General features: G+C 40.9%; 1 protein-coding gene, 1 non-coding gene and 1 pseudogene across 2 annotated transcripts in view; 1 reads left to right on the top strand and 2 right to left on the bottom strand.

Moving 5' to 3' along the window:
* LOC145412686 (glutamate receptor 1-like) overlaps positions 1 to 18,122 on the bottom strand; it is a 453,191-nt gene that overhangs the window by 373,875 nt on the left and 61,194 nt on the right. The gene's annotated exons all lie outside the window — the stretch shown is intronic.
* Positions 10,526 to 10,649, bottom strand: LOC145416217 (5S ribosomal RNA; annotated as a pseudogene).
* On the top strand, positions 10,634 to 10,752 carry LOC145390474 (5S ribosomal RNA). Its single transcript, XR_013895644.1, has one exon. It is a non-coding gene; the product is annotated as a 5S ribosomal RNA (ribosomal RNA).

The following is an 18,122-nucleotide window of genomic DNA, read 5'->3' on the forward strand; positions in this document are numbered from 1 at the left end:
TGGGCATCTCCCAGATCACGTCTTCAGCTTACCATCCCCAGACCCAAGGAGCGTTGGAGAGATATCATCAAACACTCAAATCGATGCTCAAGAAATACTGTTTGGAACATCAGAAAGACTGGGATAAAGGTCTTCCATTCGTTGTGTTTGCTGCAAGAGAATCTCCAAATGAATCACTGGGCTTCTCACCTTTTGAACTACTGTTTGGCCATGAAGTAAGAGGACCCCTTAAGCTACTCAAGGAATGCTGGCTGTCGGAGGAAGATGACGTCAACCTGCTGGAGTATGTGAAGAATTTCAAAGAACGGCTGTCCACTGCTTTACAGCTGGCGAGAGAGAATTTAGGAGCTGCTCAGGAGAAGATGAAGACTTGGTATGATAAGAAGTCCAGGTTACGCCACTTTCAGCCAGGAGATCAGGTTTTGATTCTGCTACCAGTTCATGGGCAACCTCTTCAAGCCAAGTTTAGTGGTCCTTATTTCGTGGAGAAGAAACTCAGTGATGTCAACTATGTCATCGCCACACCAGATCGTAGAAAGAGCAAGCAACTATGTCACATCAACATGCTAAAGTTATATCACAGGCGGCACGAAAATAATCCAGTCTGCACTGTAGCTGTTCCACCCGAGTCTGCAAGTGAAGCTCTCCCATGCAGTATGAGCCTGAGTGATAGTTTGGGGAAGAATCCTGATATCATGAATGATCTCCAGACTAAGCTTTCTCATCTACCACCCAAGGAAAGGCAGGAGTTTTCGGCATTACTGCAGGAGTACCCGCAAGTGTTCCGTGCCACTCCAGGAAGAACCACTGTGTTGATGCATGATGTCGATGTTGGAGACGCAAAGCCAATTAAATTGCCTCCTTACCGTGTGAACCCAGTGAAAGTTCCTCTCATCCAGAAGGAGCTTGGCTACCTGTTGGACCACAAGATGATTGAGCCCTGTCAGAGCGAGTGGAGTTCTCCTGTCACTCTAGTCCCTAAGCCAGGTGGGTCACAGAGGCTTTGCATCGACTACAGACGTGTTAATCAGATAACCAAAACAGACACTTACCCTCTCCCTCGTGTGGAAGATTGCATAGACAAGATCGGAAAGGCTAGGTACATAAGTAAGTTTGATTTGTTAAAGGGATACTGGCAAGTACCTATGACTGAACGTGCTAGGGAGATCTCATGTTTTGTAACATTAGGAGGGACATTTGCATGTTCTGTAACGCCATGTACAGATTGTTTTAGAGTAATAAGAAATTTCCTTTGTAAATTTCTTTTTTCTTTGTGGGGAGGTGTTACATAGCCTATGATTTCATCATCCTTTGTGTAAATTTAACGCACAGTTGCTGCATGTTTGATCACGAGCGTGTTCTGCCTCAGTCCCCCCCTTCTACCGTTATAGTAGAGTAAGTCGTTCTCTCTGTTGTCCAGAGCGGGATTGTGAACTCTATGTCCCCATGGCTTCATTTGCGCGTCCTTATTACAAGTTGTATCAAGCTCTTCTGGCTCCTATATAATGAGCTCAGTCTCTGCATCATTGCCACTTAGATCTGCTCCTCATTTTGTTCACATCTCTGTCCTCCCCTGTACAGATATTATTATTGTGAGTGCTCAAGAAATCTCCAACCATCTAGCAGCTGTGTGTAATTTGAGTATAACTGTTGTTGCATTTTTTCTTGTACTGTATAGCATAAGTTTAATTTGTAGGCCTGGTGAAGTTTTTGTAATTCATGTAGGGTTCTTTATGTCAGTCATTTTTTATAACAGTTTGTATCTGTAATTATTTATCTGGCATTCACTGAGTATTATCTGGTATCTCATTTTATCAGGGCTGACTTAGATAAATTTACTCTTGCTAATTTCGTGTTAATAGAGGCTATTGCAGTTAACCATATATTTAACCTGTTTATTTGCCATTACATTGTCCTTATGAGTCCTGAATGTTTTGTTGTTAATTTAAGCATTAAACTTTAACTTGTAATTTTACCTAACTCTTTTGTTTTGAACCTGGAACTTTACGGGACAGTAGTGACTCTTCGTATTCTCACTTAAAGTGTACATTATCTTTCTCTGTTCCGTAACACCATCCACTCATTTAAGTAAGCTGTGAGACGATCAAGGAACTGAACAGCTGTCTCCTTGTCTTGGAGACGAGCTCGCATGAACTGAACTTTGGCGTCGTCTACTGTGAGACCATACGCCTTAATGAGTGCAGCTTTCATCATCTCATATGTGAGATTGTCTCCACGAATTCTGTGGAGAATATCGAGGGCAGGGCCCTCAAATAGGCTAAGAAACTGGATCCGCTTAGCTGCCTCATCCAGTTGATACATGTCTGCCATGTCCTCAAAACGAGCTATGTACGGCTCGATTCGCTCGCTTTCCTTGTATGAAGGAAGCTTGATGCGTGGGGTCGCCAGGACATGTGCAGGAAGAACGCTCGTGGAGCTTGGACCAACTGCACCAGATGTATCTGAAGCCAAGGAATCTCGCTTGAGCTTCAGCACTTCAAGTTCATGTTTTTCTCGTGCTTCTCGCTCGGCACGTTCGTGTTCTCGTTGTTCCCGCTCGTATTCGCGCTGTTCTCGCTCGTGTTCGCGCTGTTGTCGCTCTTTTTCTAACTCGAGCTCGCGTTGTTTCTGCTCGTGTTCGCGCTGTTCTCGCTCGTATTCACGCTGTTCTCGCTCGTATTCGCGCTGAATCTTACGCTCTTCACGGGCATCATTCTCGCGCTGCTGCTCCTGATTATGCCGTGAGAGTATATACTCTTTAATTTCGGTTGGGTCCGAAAGACCCATTTCTTTGGCTTCCCGTAAAAATACAGTAGTAGCCATTTCGCTAATTTATTAAGCAAACCGAAATTGAGTACTGACTGCTTAGCGACGAATACTAATAAACAAAAGTAAAGAGTACAGACACAAGCTAGTGGTGACCAGTCTTATCCAGTTAACTGGCAAAGAATAAATCAAAAATGTAAATGACTGGGAAGACTCAATAATAAACACATTGGTACGGCGACTTCCCAGAAGCGAATAAAATTGTCTGGCGTTACCAAAAATAAACTAGAGTTAAGTATTCTATTGATTAATAAAGCAAAATTCACTTGCTAAATTAAGGGTAAACACCAGTAAGCTTGTGCCTATAAACTTTAATGATAAATACCTAAATATGAATGAGTGAGCACTATCTCGTGAATAGCTTTAGAGCTAGGAGTTAATATCCTGGCAGGGTCGCCAATTGTCACGGGGTTTTTATAATATCACGGTAATTTTGATATAAATGCTTAAATATTATTTAAATTGATAATAATATTCAATAATATTGAAGAGCAGAGACAATGATTGTCTTGCTACATCAAGCAACGATTACTTTACGCTGGCTTAGCACGATTCTCTGAGAACGAGAATTTATAAACTTCCTCAACAGTACACAGCAGAGACTAATTACTCACAATTGCTGAATTACTGTACTGTTAGCCTCTGGAGAAAGTTACATCACCCCTGACAATAAATAACTAATACTAATAATAATAACATCAGGTTCTTGCTGATGCATTAACTCCTGGCACAACGGATTTTAAGTTAATACAACAAGACTGGTCTAAGTACCAGTTATGAATCGTAAATGTTTATGCAAGCTAAGGAGCTATATGGAAAATAAGCTTAATTTGGATTAAATGAAACAAGTGTTTACTTACATTAAGCTCAAGAAAGGAACTGTTAAATTTATTAATCACAAAAAATAAATTTAACGTTACAATTCAAATCAATTAAATGAGACGCACTCGCTCACTCACACAGAAGCTAAATACTTACGCCTAGGAAAAACACCTTAACTAAACTCTTAAAACTAGGAAATACACAAAAGAAATACCAGTCGATGAATGCTTTGTATCACCCAGGGGGTGGGAGTTTGAAGAAACTGATACTCTGTGGAGCTTGGGATGCTAGCTGACCTCTCTTCACTTCTGAGCACAGGACCTCTCTCCGTCAAAGCCACCACTAGACTGAATTCAAATAATGTACAGGCAGGACGCACAAGCTGCCAGAAGGCGTGGCTAACGGTTTAGGCAAGCAGAGGTGAACGATAAAGAAACAATAGTATCGCTCAGTAGCGCACTTAGTGACGTGCATCAAATCGGTCACCCCTGAAAACGGTGACGAATGATTTGAAAAGTATACCCCGAAATGGAGAGAGAAACGGTTAACTGAGCGATACACAGTGAGTTTTCCACTAATAGTTCGTGGCTTCTCACAAAAAGGAAATGTCGCGAATTGATTCGTGACAAATTCCTCTCTCTCTCTCTCTCTCTCTCTCTCTCTCTCTCTCTAATTTATTAAACACTAATACTGCATAACAGCCAGATAAAAAAGGAAAGGCATCATCATAGTGAAGGGGTTAGGTAATTGACGACATCATCTGCAGTCTTGGTATTATGGTTAGCTAGAGCTTCACAAATGCTTACTCTGATGATGCTGTGCAGTGACTAAATTTCCACAAACCCGTGGCTTTCAACTCTCCAGGTGGGAGGTCAGTGGGGTGAGAGCTTAAAAGTCAAGTTGCCTGGCGGGGATATAGTATAACATTAACCCCTCCCCATCCCTCTCTCCCTGTACTTCGTCGTCACCTGGCGCACCAGGCAGGTCCCCTTCTACAGTAACTCCTACCGGATACTTAGGATTAATAAGTTCATATTCTCGGGATTCACAGCTCAGGAGGAGGGAGGATTGGCTCTGCTGATGTACCCGTTGAAAGTAGTTAATGTAAAGTTGTGGACAGTAATTTCGACCCACTTTTTAGTTGATCAATTATAAATATCTTATATAATACTGTATTTTGAAAGGTTTGTTGGGTTCCTATGAACACATTACTAAAGTCTGAAACTCATGACTCACTCTCTCGTTATTTATAACAAAGAACCTGACTGACATAATATCCACAACTGTACATCAGTGACTTTGCATCACTTTAACTTTTATACTTTAACTCTTGTAAGCGGCAAAAAATGATCACAGCTTACCTGCAAAAAATAAAATTACATAATTTATAATAGCTACAACGTCATTACTTCCACAAAAAATGTATATACCTCCCTTGAACAACAGTACAGATAATAATGGGCAACAACTGAAACAGTCAAGAACATAATGAACAGACAAACTGCAAACTTCAGCCCTGATGACTAACATCCATAAGTATGTGTTGTATGTACTGCATGTACAAGTAATTTATGTATGTATGTATGTATGTATGTATGTACCAAGTTGATACTGTAGGTGTGTGATGCATGTATGTATGTACGCTATGTACTGTATGTACGTATGTCTATCTATCTATCTATATACCTAGGCTGCTTCTCCCAAGGAAAGGGAGGTAGCCGAGACAGGACGACACACTCCCCATTTACTCATCCATTCAAACACATTCATTCGCATCTTAGCCCCAAAGGGGAGAAGGGACAGATCCTCACCGCACCACACCGCACAAGGGTCAACTGCGCAGTGCAATCAGTGACATCCGCAGCAGGGCCCGACAGCAGAGCTGGTTTACCCCTGCCACATCATAATAGACCCATCCCCTTACCCGCACATAACCTGACTAGCTGATCAGAACAAATGCGGGAGAATATCCCCTCAGGGCTGCATCATCATTTATTCATTCACAATTTCTCTCCATTTATTTCTGCCACGCACAGCCACTCTTCCTTCCTCAACAGACATCCCTCTCGCATCCAGCGCTCTCTTCACACTGTCTATTCATCCTATTCGTGGTCTCCCTCTCAGCCTTACACCTCTCACATCAGATCTAGTTATCTTTTTCACCAATCGCTCATTATCCATTCTCTCCATATGCCCAAACCATCGCAACACCCTCTGCTCAACTCTACCAGCCATCTCCCGGACAACTACAGTTCTCCTTCGCACTTCATCATTTCGCAGTCGATCCATACTCATCACTCCACACATACTCCTCGGACACCTCATCTCCATTACATTCAAACTTTTCCTCTCTGCTAGCAACATGTGACCCTAAATATTTAAAACACTCTACCTCCTCAAGCAACTCACCATTCAAAATTATATTCATCCCCCTACCATCTACCAACCTCGTACACTTCATCACTTAAATCTTATTCTCATTTACTTTCAATTTCCTCCTTTCAGACACCCTTCCAAACTCCTCTACCAACTGTCTCAATCTCTCCTCTGAATCAGCCACCAGTGCAGTATCATCTGCAAACAGCAGCTGCTTCAGATTCCACTCTCCACTATCAACATTCACCAGACTCAGACCTCCACCTACAACTCTTGCATTCACCTCCCTTACAACACCATCCACATATTAAACAACCAAGGCGACATCACACAGCCCTGTCGCAGCCCCATTCTCACGGGAAACCAATCACTCAAAGCATTTGCCACTCTTACACACGTTCTACTATTTACATAAAAACTTTTCACCCCTTTTAGTAGCCTACCATCAAGTCCATACAATCTTTACACAATATATACTTGGTACGTATGTACCAAGTACATATTGTATGTGTGTATTGCATGTATGTATGTATGTATGTATCAGGTATTTTAACACTAAGGATTCTGTAACTCATTCCCAGAGAATTAAAATCATCTGGTGTTAGCGGGAACAGAATACTTGAGGTGTCCCGACCATTGGTGTCACCGAGTCAGCACATTAAATGCACCAAAATTTTAGAACAAATATCGCACAGGTCCAGTTGTCACCGAATGTAGGAGTTTTAGTACTTATTTGTTGACAGTCATTCAGGGCTGCAGAAAGTAGTGCAAAGCCTCCGTATGCGTGCACACACATATATGAAAAGATATGACAAATATGCCCCATCCAGTGGAGTTCAATTTGGTAGGAATAGTGTGTTGCTGTCATAGTCAATTAAGCAGCACCCAGTTGAGTCTCAACTGGCAGGTATAATCGGTTGTTGTAATTGAGAGGAATAGTTTGTTGTTATGTTCAATTATGTCGCATCCAGTTGAGTCCAAACTGGAAGGTATAACTGGTATCTGTTATAGTCGATTTTAATTTCCTACAGAGGCAGGGGGGATCCCGTGAGCACCCTCTGCCCGTCGACGGCCCTGGGATACTGTTGTACCCGTAGCTGTATCAAATATTTCTCATGTAAGACTGTGTACGGTACTTTTTCTGTCAGATGTTTGAAGGAGTTATAATGATGATACTTTTTCTTTTAATGTCTTACGTAATTCTTTCGAAAAATCCTTGACTGAGAAAGTTTCTTGTGATCTGTTGGATTCTTGTATTAATGTATTCCAAATTTGTACCTGGCTTTGCGACCCGTTGCAAATGAGACATGTATAGCCTACACCACACGCTGGAACTCAAGGTGTGTTTCCCGACAAATTTGGATATAATGCAATTTCAAAATTATAATAATCTCTTATCACAGATTTTTGTTGATATAATTTTGTTTTCTGTTTTGATGTTAATTTCCCAAAACTTGCTTGGCAGTTGTCAGTATTTTCTTTATTTAATACTAGTGCTTCCGGATATTTCTTTTATCTTTTTAATACTAGTGCTTCCGGATATTACTTTTATCTTTTCATTAATTTCTCCATCATTGTTTATGGATATTAAATCGTCAATGAATCGTCTAGTTTTGTTAAATTTCTTCGCTACTAAATATTGAACTTTTGACATTTGTTCCATCCATTTGAATTCACAACTCTATACATCTGCCACACACACACACGCACACACACACACACACAGAGTGCTGTGGGTGGGCTAGGCACGGCTTGTTTCCACGAAAAAAAAAGGGGGGGAGGGGGACAAAAGTTATAACAAAGGGTGCTGGCTCGCAACCAGAGAAAAAGCAGTTTCAGTGGTAATTATGATGTCTGTGTTATTAATTGCATTCGCTGTGAGCATGTAGGTTTCAGTGTCCTGCTGTGTAGTGGGGCCTGTAGTGTTTCGGTTCTCGGTAACCCACAGAGAAAGAGAAGCCATTCTCTTGCTGAATATAACTGGCCGAAGATAGCTATAGTAACTTCACAATTTTTTACATATAAGTCAACCCCTTCAGTTCAAGAAATTTTTATCAAATTTTTGCTATTACTCGATGATTTAATTCACCTTCGGAGAACCCCCTATACCCGCCGTTAGGTGACTTGTTTCTTAAGCTCCGCCCCTCCTCACCCACTCACCGGGCGGTGGGTGAGGAGGGGCGGGGCTTAAGAGACAGGTTGTCTGGCAACGGGTTTAGAGAGGGATTACAGTAATTGACGACAGCAGTTTGAAAAGCTGTTTCCATTTCGAAAACTCTATTCGAAGCTGAATAAAATCATCTACTTGCAGGAAGGATAGAATAATAATGACATCCCTAAAGAAATTAGCAAACACATGATCGGCACCACACTACTACTTAGTTCCAGCTTATGCCAGATAATCATAATAACATAAGAAGAATCATAGGAGTCTAACACTGATAATGTTTATCATCGGCATAGCTTGGATTCGATTCCAGCTAACATCAGATTATTTTTTTCACGAGTGATTCGTATAAGCCTGAGTGTGCTAATGTGCTGATAACCAACTTATAGTTTTCTGGAAAAAAAAAAATTTCTCCCTTGCATTAGATTGCCAAAAATTACTGCACTGTGATGTATATGAAGGTTTATGTTAATGTAAATACTGCTACTACTGTTTCAAAATACAGAAAAAGTTTTTATGTCATATTTTGGACCTTGATATATATATACCTCACATTTACCTTCACACCATCAGACTCCTATGACTCACTCTCAGTTAAATAAAATCGTCTTGTGTTTGCCGAAAAATCATTCTTTACCATAGGTATCATGACCAAGAATAAGTCCAAGTGAGAATATTAAAACTGTTTCCTGTAACTCACTCACAGTTGAAAAAATGATATAATAATAGGGGAAAACCACATTCGAGAAGTCGTGGTCATTATGTCAGTCCTATTTACTGAGAGGTGTGGGGGAGTTACTCTTGCTATCCAGAAGAAGATAAGAAGAGGTTAACCAATCTTTCATCTACACCTTGCAGCTCGAAATTCTATACCGGATGAGGTAAAATTTCAAAAAAAAAAAAAAAAAAAAAAAAAAAAAAAACGATAGAAATGAAGTGTGTGTGTGTGTGTGTGTGTGTGTGTGTGTGTTCTCGTAGTAACCTGTGTAAAAATACAATACTGTAGAAGGAGCCAGGAAAACATTAAAATAAGCTTGGTAGTAAAAGGTAAGATTGCTACGAGAGCCTTGGACTGCCTTGCTATGAGGGGATGAGGCGTATTTTCACTTGTTAACCCGTCACGTCCCGAGGTTTTCCGCACCTATGACATCCCCCAGTCCCGAGCCTTTTTGGAAAAATTTTTTTTTTTGCTAAAACTTCCGCTTAGGTCGAGAAACGAAGGAAAATTACAAAGAGAGTGGTTCCCGCGGTCTATAAGTGGTCCGTACAGGTGCGGTTCCCCCCCGCAGGTATGGTGTTCTCTAATGGGCTGGATATGCGTTTACGTTTTCTATGGTAAGGAATAATGGGAGAAACAACATACAACACCTCTATATTTATTGAATTTGAACTAATAAACAATAAAAGTAACAATATAATGGATTTCAGACACATATATATGAAAAATAAGCATTGTACCATCGCGCGAGCATAGCGAGTTTGGTCCGAGTCATAACATGCTATATGCTAAGTTTCTGGTATGAGTCAACCTATCATTTTTTCTACTTGTATACTTCTGTTTCAATGACATTTTACCAATTACAACTGTTTGTAAGTGTTTTCAGATGTTTTCATTCATTATGATGACATGCAGCATAAGTATAGCGCACATCAGCATAGTAAGCGCACTCGCTATGACTCGTATTTCAACATACCAAATTGTTTTATCACTTTCCAATTATTTTCCCCTTTACATAGAACCTTTCCTCCACCACTGTAAAGGTTTTCAATTATTTTCATTCATTACGAGGGCATTTAGCGATATGCTAGCGCATATTCACGTAGCAACCACGATCTCAAACACTCGTGTTTCATCATCTACTTTATTTATTCACTCCAATTATAATTTCCCACTTACATTACACACGTTTACACCCCTATAATGCACTGTACATACTTACTGCCATTATTTATTCAAGTGAGCATGAGAATATCGCCTGAAAATACCCTCACAAGGAATGTTTCGACAAACATAATACTCACACACTTATATACTAATTCACTCACACACTTATATACTAATTATTCACTTTATCACTTGCTGACTTTTATTTTGACTAATACGTGCCTTATTCATTCAACTGAGCGTCAGGAAATCTTATCTTTATACACACGCTATGAATATTTGACTTAGAATATATATCATCACATAATATAAGTTCAAATTATTGTATGTTCATTCATTCATTCATTGCCAGACGCCATGTATCCCAAACGGGGTGGTCAAGGGCTTAGAGTTAATTGTTTTACAGGGAGGGGCACTAATCCTCCACCAACCCCACTTGACACGTAGGGATGCCAACAGCATCTGGTGTTCCCAGGCGGTCACCCATCCAAGTACTAACCAGACCCAACGTTGCTTAACTTCGCTGATCGGACGGGAAGCGGTGTACTCAACGTGGCAGGAATGGCCATGCCACGTTGAGTACACCGCTTCCCGTCCGATCAGCGAAGTTAAGCAACGTTGGGTCTGGTTAGTACTTGGATGGGTGACCGCCTGGGAACACCAGATGCTGTTGGCATCCCTACGTGTCAAGTGGGGTTGGTGGAGGATTAGTGCCCCTCCCTGTAAAACAATTAACTCTAAGCCCTTGACCACCCCGTTTGGGATACATGGCGTCTGGCAATGAATGAATGAACATACAATAATTTGAACATATTATACCCATAAGAATGTCCCATAATAATAATTATATAATTACGGGCCGTATTTATTGCACTGAGCGACAGAATATCGCATCATAAAACCCTCTCCATGTACGTTTCAACTTAGGGCAAATTTATATACTTACACACAATGTTTTCACTTATGTTCCACCCGTATGCACTTTATACTAATATCTGGAGATCAACTTGACTGATAATTTCACTGAGCATCTGTCTGTCGTATTTACCTCATAATTTCAGCATCCTTTCGCATTCACACCATACTAAAATTGCATCAACGTGTGATATTCACTAAAACATGGGTGGATACAGAGACCCACGTCACACTGCACGCACTCATAGCGGGTGTCCTTCCTCTGTGTCGTGAGTCTCACCTGGGAATTACTGCACACGTGACACCTGCGTTGGGGCCTAGGTCTGTTTGGCTGGGGAGGGATAGGAGTGGGGAAATGGCAGCCGGATATTCTCTGGGGAGTTTGGGCAATAGGGGCAGTGCGGGTGCGATGTTGGGGCCTTTCAACAGCATACTTTGCAAAGATTTCTCTTGTGAGCTCCCTCACAAACCCTTCAAATGTTTCCTGAACTCCTGTGGTCATGGCGTGAAGGTGGTGGCAATTCAAAGCAGTGATATCTAGTAAGTGAAAGAACAGTTTTTTATACCACTTCATCGTTGTCCTGGCACACTCTACCGTCGATATCATGGAGTGTGACTGGTCCACGAGGCGCATGTTTATATTGTAATCCATAACACACTCGGGTTTCCAAACACGACGCCTGCTCTCGCTACGGTAATCTACTGAATCAGTACGGTGCATCAAGGGGCGGTGAACCGTGGACAAGAGGCTTACTTCTCTGTTGTGGTTCCACATTGTGGCAAGGATGTTGTTGGCTTTGAAGAAGACAACCTCACTCCTTGCAAGTTTCCGCCCTACCTTGGCCATGTGACGCCGGTTCACCTTTATGGTTCCACAGACTCCCGTTTCATGTGTGTGAAGATAACGAGCGAGAAGAGGGCTAGTGTACCAATTGTCGAGGTAGAGAACGTGACCGCGATGAAGGTAGTCTTGTATCATCGTCTTTACCACTGCTCCCGACAGTCCAATACTTCGATCTTCTATTATGTCTGTCTGTGCACCGGTGTACAAGACTATGTCTTGCACGTATCCAGTCCTACAGTCACACATAACAAAGATCTTGAACCCAAAACGGTGCCTTTTGCTGGGTATATACTGTCTGAATGAAATATTGCCTCTCCACAACACGAGACTCTCGTCTATGACGAGATCTCTATAGGGATAGAATGAGGAACGAAAGGTTTGCCTGAGGTGATCAAATACCAACCGAATTCGCCTCATTTTATCAGTGTTGTTTGCATTTGCAATGTCATGAGCATCATAAAAATGGAGGCGACTTAGAATTTGTTGAAACCGATTACGGCTCATCACTTGACCAAATATGGGGGTAAACATAACAGGGTCCCTAGTCCAGTAAGCAGAAATTCTATTCTTTCTTATAATACCCATCAAAAGGACCAGGGCAAAAAATAAGAACATTTCTGGAAGGGAGATAGGGTAATCATAGATCATAGAATGCCTACTCCTTGTTCCCAATCTTTCACTCTCTAGGCGCTGGGCGCTTGCAAACAGGTTTGTTTGGTGTGCAATCTGCTCAACAAATGCCTCACTGAAAAACAGGTGGAAAAAATCCAACCTGGTGGAATTACAGTGAATTCCTGGTGCAATGCAGCCAGATCGCCCTTGCTCAGTGAAGGGGTTGTTACGGCTATAATTATTACTCCTCCGCCTCATCCCTCGTGAACTCCCATCTTTTGACTGAAGTCAAGCACTCGTCCACCTCACGCTACCAGCGCTCCATCTGTTGACTGGATTTGATACTACTAGTTTCCCAACATGTCACCTGACTTTCCCTCCCTTTTTCTGTGTGAAGCGAGGTTGCCTGATTATCTGGTTTCCCGCGCAAGTTCAGTTCACACTCATCCTCTGCCCTGGGAATATCTTAGTGAACCACTCCTGACCTTTACCTGGAAGCCTGTGTTATAGGGAACCCATCTTCAACGCCTTCTTTTGCTGTAAACCATGAGTATCAGTTTTCTCCTTGCATTAGTTCATTAATCTTCTGATGGTGAATGGCTTTAGGTATTTATATTGTTTTTTTTCTTAGGTTTAGTTAGGTTTAGGGTTGTAATTATTGTATGTTTAGTTTGTTAAATTAAATGAATAATCAACCAAATCATTATCAATCTACCCTGTAGTTTGTCTAGTTGCATAGTGTTCATGATCCTTCTCTTTTCTTATTGCTTTCCATGGGTCTTCATAGGGTAGATAGTTAAATACTCCCCATGGATCTTAATAAATGGCGACCGTGACAGGACCTATTTCAGCTAGACAGACATTTACAGTAATGGTGTTTTGAGGGGTTGCTGTTGCTTGTTCCCATAGATTTTAAATTTTCCTTGATGTATTTAGCATTTTGGTATTAGTGTGAAACTTGTTTCCATTCGATTTAAAATCCTTGATGCAATAAACATTTTGGTATTTGTGTGAACTTGTCAGCACATAGGTTTATAGGTTCAGGAGTCTTCATAGAACTTATCTTTCATTTTTAACGAAATACAGGGTCGTTATATGTTCTATCAAATGTGGGGAATATATCCGGATCGTTTATAATGCCGTATCCCACGCTCCAGTGAGGTCTACATCTGCTAGTTGCGATAGGGCAAGTGGCTAGTTTGATACACTCACTCTTCCAAGTCCCAGATTATTCAAGAATCAAAGTTGTTTTGTCTTATCCTATAATCAGGGGTAATCCGGATCATGCTAAAAGCCGTCATCCTCTGCTCTTAATCATAGACAACGACTTTCGTAAGTTAATATTTTGGTCAAGGCTCTGGAAGTTTCCAGGACTTCAAAGAGTTTTCTTCCTGTAATCTGTGTCTAAAATATAACTTACCATAATTTTCTCATACATTTTAATCATGTTTGACCTTCAAAAATTTGTTGAAAATCCTAGCCATGAGCAATTAAAAGACTTAAAGAAAGATGAGTGGAAAAGCATTGCTACCTACTTCCAAATAGAAATTGAATCTCGTATGACAAAAGAGGTCTTAAAAAAACACAATTATAGAGTCTTTAGTTCAAAGGGAAGTCCTGGGGACAGAGGCTATTGATGTTTTGACTCCTATGAGTTATTCCTTTCCTACTAGGGTTGATAATCCTTATTCAACTCATACTAAACAAGGACACAGTGACCCAGTGGAGATGGAAAGATTAAGATTAGAATATCAGCTTAAGATAGAACAATTAGCTCAAGAAGAGAGAATGAAAACAGAACAATTAGCTCAAGAAAAGATAATGAGAACAGAACAATTAGCTCAAGAAGAAAGAATGAGAACAGAACAATTAGCTCAAGAAGAGAGAGTAAAAATGAAAGAATTACAAATAAGAGAGCTTGAAGCAAATGCAAATTCAAACCTTAGGGAAAAGGAAATTGAATTGAGAGAGAAATTAACTGCGTTTAAACCACACAAGGAAGCTGCTTTATTGCCTCAGTTTGATGAGAATGATGTGGATGGATTTTTAAACACATTTGAGCACATTGCCAAGAAAATGAGTGGCCTGAACAACACTGGATATCAGTCTTGGTCCCAAAGCTGATCGGAAAAGCTCAGAGAGTTTATAATAGTTTTGATGATAAAAATGATTATAATGGTTTAAAGACTAGTATTCTTCGTGCATATTCAATTTCTCCTGATGGATATCGACAGAAGTTCAGAAAACATGTAAAATCAATTTCTCATACTTATGTGGAGTTTGCAAATGATAAATTAAGACAGTTTAAGAAATGGCTTGAAACAACTAACACCTCAACATTTTCAGACCTGGTTAATCTCATGGTTTTGGAAGAGTGGAAGAGTAAGTTGCCATTCACCATCCTGAAGCATGTGGAGGAGCAAGGACAGAGGGATCTCATGAAAGCAGCGGAGTTGGCTGACGCCTATGATTTATTGATGGGATCTCTAAATAACAGGAGTGGTTCCATCTCAGGTGTTAAGTACTCCTCTGGTGTAAGCTCCGGTATGGTGGGTGGTAAGCAGAGCTCTTCACACTTGATGCCTTGGACTCAAAATATCTCCAATATATCCTGTAGTTATTGCAAAAAGCCAGGTCATTCTATCCAGTCCTGCAAACACCCTAATTGTAAAACTTCAAAAAACATGTTTAACCCCAAAGAAAAATCTCCTCATGAAATTGAAAAGCCAGTAGTGACTTATGATTCAAATAAGCCTCATCAGAATTCCTTCCTTCCTTTTATGTTTCAGGGTACAGTCTCACTGAATAAAGATGATGAGTCATATCCCATTACTATCTTGAGAGATACTGGAGCATCTCAATCAATTTTGGTCAGAAATGCTATTCCTTGTGTATCTAGTGCCTTCACTGGGGAGAAGGTGATTTTGTCTGACCTTTCATCTAATCCCTCCTATCCCTTAGCTGAAGTTTATCTCCAGTGTGACCTTTTATCTGGAAATGTTAAAGTAGCTGTCAGAGAAGACCCTTTGCCAGTCAAGGGATCTCATCTGCTATTGGGAAATGATTTGGCAGGAGAACTCATTGTGCCTATGGTTTCAGTGGTTGAAAACCCTTTAACTGAGAGCCCAACTGAGATTCTAGATACTGTTGCTCCCCACTTATTTCCCTCCTGTGTTGTAACTAGGTCACAGAAGGCTAAAAAGAACAAAATCAATCCATTACCACCACCTGCTCCCAAGGAATATCTGCTGGATCAGACTATCTCAAAAGAAAACCTAATTAAAGCTCAGAAGGCTGATCCATCACTTGCTACCCTGAGACATGCTGCAGTCGAAGGTAAAGACCTAAATACATTGCCTTGTTTTTACTTCCATGATGGCGTTTTGATGAGAGCTTATAGACCACCAGAACTAAAACATCTTGATACCTGGTCAGAAATCCACCAAGTTGTGATTCCCAAATCTGTCAGACAATCCATCCTTAAACTGGCTCATGACGGGATAGCTGGTCACCTAGGGGTCTTAAAAACTTACAAAAAAATCCTACAACATTACTATTGGTCAGGTCTTAGAAAGGATGTTTCTACTTTTATAAAAACTTGTCATGTTTGTCAAGTGGCTGGTAAACCTAATGAACAGCTTAAGTCTGCTCCACTCCATGCAATTCCTGTAGTGACAGCACCTTTGAAAAGGTAGTTATTGATTGTGTGGGACCTCTACCTAGGACAAAGAAAGGTAACCAGTACTTATTTACTATCATGGATACTGCAACAAGATACCCTGAAGTCTATCCCCTCAGAAATATCACCTCTAAAACTATAATGAAATCCCTGCTTCATTTGTTCACTGCATTTGGCATCCCTAAAGAAATCCAATCGGATCAAGGGACGAATTTTACCAGTAGGCTTTTCAAAAAAGTTATGGAGGAACTAGAGGTTAAACATGTCACTTCCTCGGCTTATCACCCACAATCCCAGGGCTGTTTAGAAAGGTTCCACCAGACCTTTAAATCAATGTTGAAAAAGTATTGCTTGGAAAACCACAAGGAATGGGATGAAGGCATAGACTTTCTTCTTTTTGCTATAAGGGAGTGTCCTCAGGAGTCTTTAGGATATTCTCCATTTGAGGTATTATATGGACGACAAATAAGGGGTCCCTTGAAGCTTCTGAAAGATCAGTGGTTTAACAGCACTACTCAAGAAAGTCCATCTGTATCTCACTATATTGATAATTTAAGATCTAGATTATCAGAAGTCAGAACGATTGCTAAAGATACCTTATTAAAGGCTCAGTGTAAAATGGAAAGACTTCAACATCCATCGTCTGTTGCACACAGTTACTCCCCAGGAGACAAGGTCTTGCTCTTTCTTCCCATTCCAGGTAGTCCCCTCAGGAGTAAATTCACTGGCCCATATGTAGTTGCCAAAAAACTATCAAAGTTGAATTATGTAGTACACACCCCAGATAGACGTAAAGACTCTCAACTTGTTCATGTGAATTTAATGAAACCTTATTTTACTAGATGCCCAGAGGAGCACTATGCAGAGAGAAATGAGATGAACCCTGTACTGTTTGTGGGAACGGAGCCAGAGCCAGAGCCAGAGACTTCAGACTTGACAAACCCAGAATTGGACCTACCCCAACCGTCCGGTAACCTACCTAACAGCATGATCATGGAATCTCTATGTGATTACCTATCAAGTTTGACCAACATACAAAAGGATGACCTAGAATTGTTATTGAAGTCTTATCCTGAAGTTACTGCTGATTTACCAGGGTTTTGTGGTCTCTTAAAACATGACATACGGTTGGTTAGCGATGCTACTAGTCCAATTAAACAGCCAGCATATCGTCTTAATCCTTTAAAAATGAAAGTAATGAAAAAGGAAGTTGAATTCTTAACTGCTAATCACCTTGCAGAACCAAGTTTTTCTCCTTGGGCTTCCCCATGCCTTTTAGTTCCAAAACCCGATGGAAGCCACAGGTTCTGTACAGACTATCGTAAAGTCAATAAGGTCACTGTCTCTGACTCTTATCCCCTACCACTCATAGAGGACTTAATAGATTGCATAGGAAACTCCGAATTTATTAGCACAATAGATCTCCAAAAAGGCTATTACCAGATAGGTATGACAGACAGAGCTAAACTAATATCTGCTTTCATAACCCCATTTGGGTTATATCAGTACACTGTAATGCCATTTGGGTTATCTAATGCTCCGGCCACATTCCAGAGGATCATCAACTTCATCACACAGGATTTGGTTGGGACTTCAGCTTATCTGGATGACCTTGTGGTGATGGCTGACCAGTGGGACGAACACCTGACACGTCTCCATGCCCTCTTCAACAAACTAAAAGAAGTAGGATTTACCATCAACTTAGCTAAATCTACTTTTGGAGACTCTACAGTAACATATCTTGGACATGTTGTGGGACAGGGGCAAATTCTACCGAAGGAGGCCAATGTGGAAGCAGTTCTAGCGTTCCCAACTCCAACCACCAGAAAGGAAGTCATGAGGTTTTTGGGGATGGCCGGTTTCTATCGTCGTTTTGTAAGAACTTCTCCAGTGTTGCAGCTCCACTGACTGATCTCACCGCACTTCGAACCCCCTCAAGTGGACCTCTGCCTGCGAGACTGCCTTTCAACGTCTGAAAACTTTTCTTGCCAGCAGA

Source organism: Coenobita brevimanus, chromosome 1 (genome assembly GCF_032717465.1).
Source record: "Coenobita brevimanus isolate Jiangsu-jjx chromosome 1, ASM3271746v2, whole genome shotgun sequence".
Classification (NCBI taxonomy): Eukaryota; Metazoa; Arthropoda; class Malacostraca; order Decapoda; family Coenobitidae; genus Coenobita; species Coenobita brevimanus.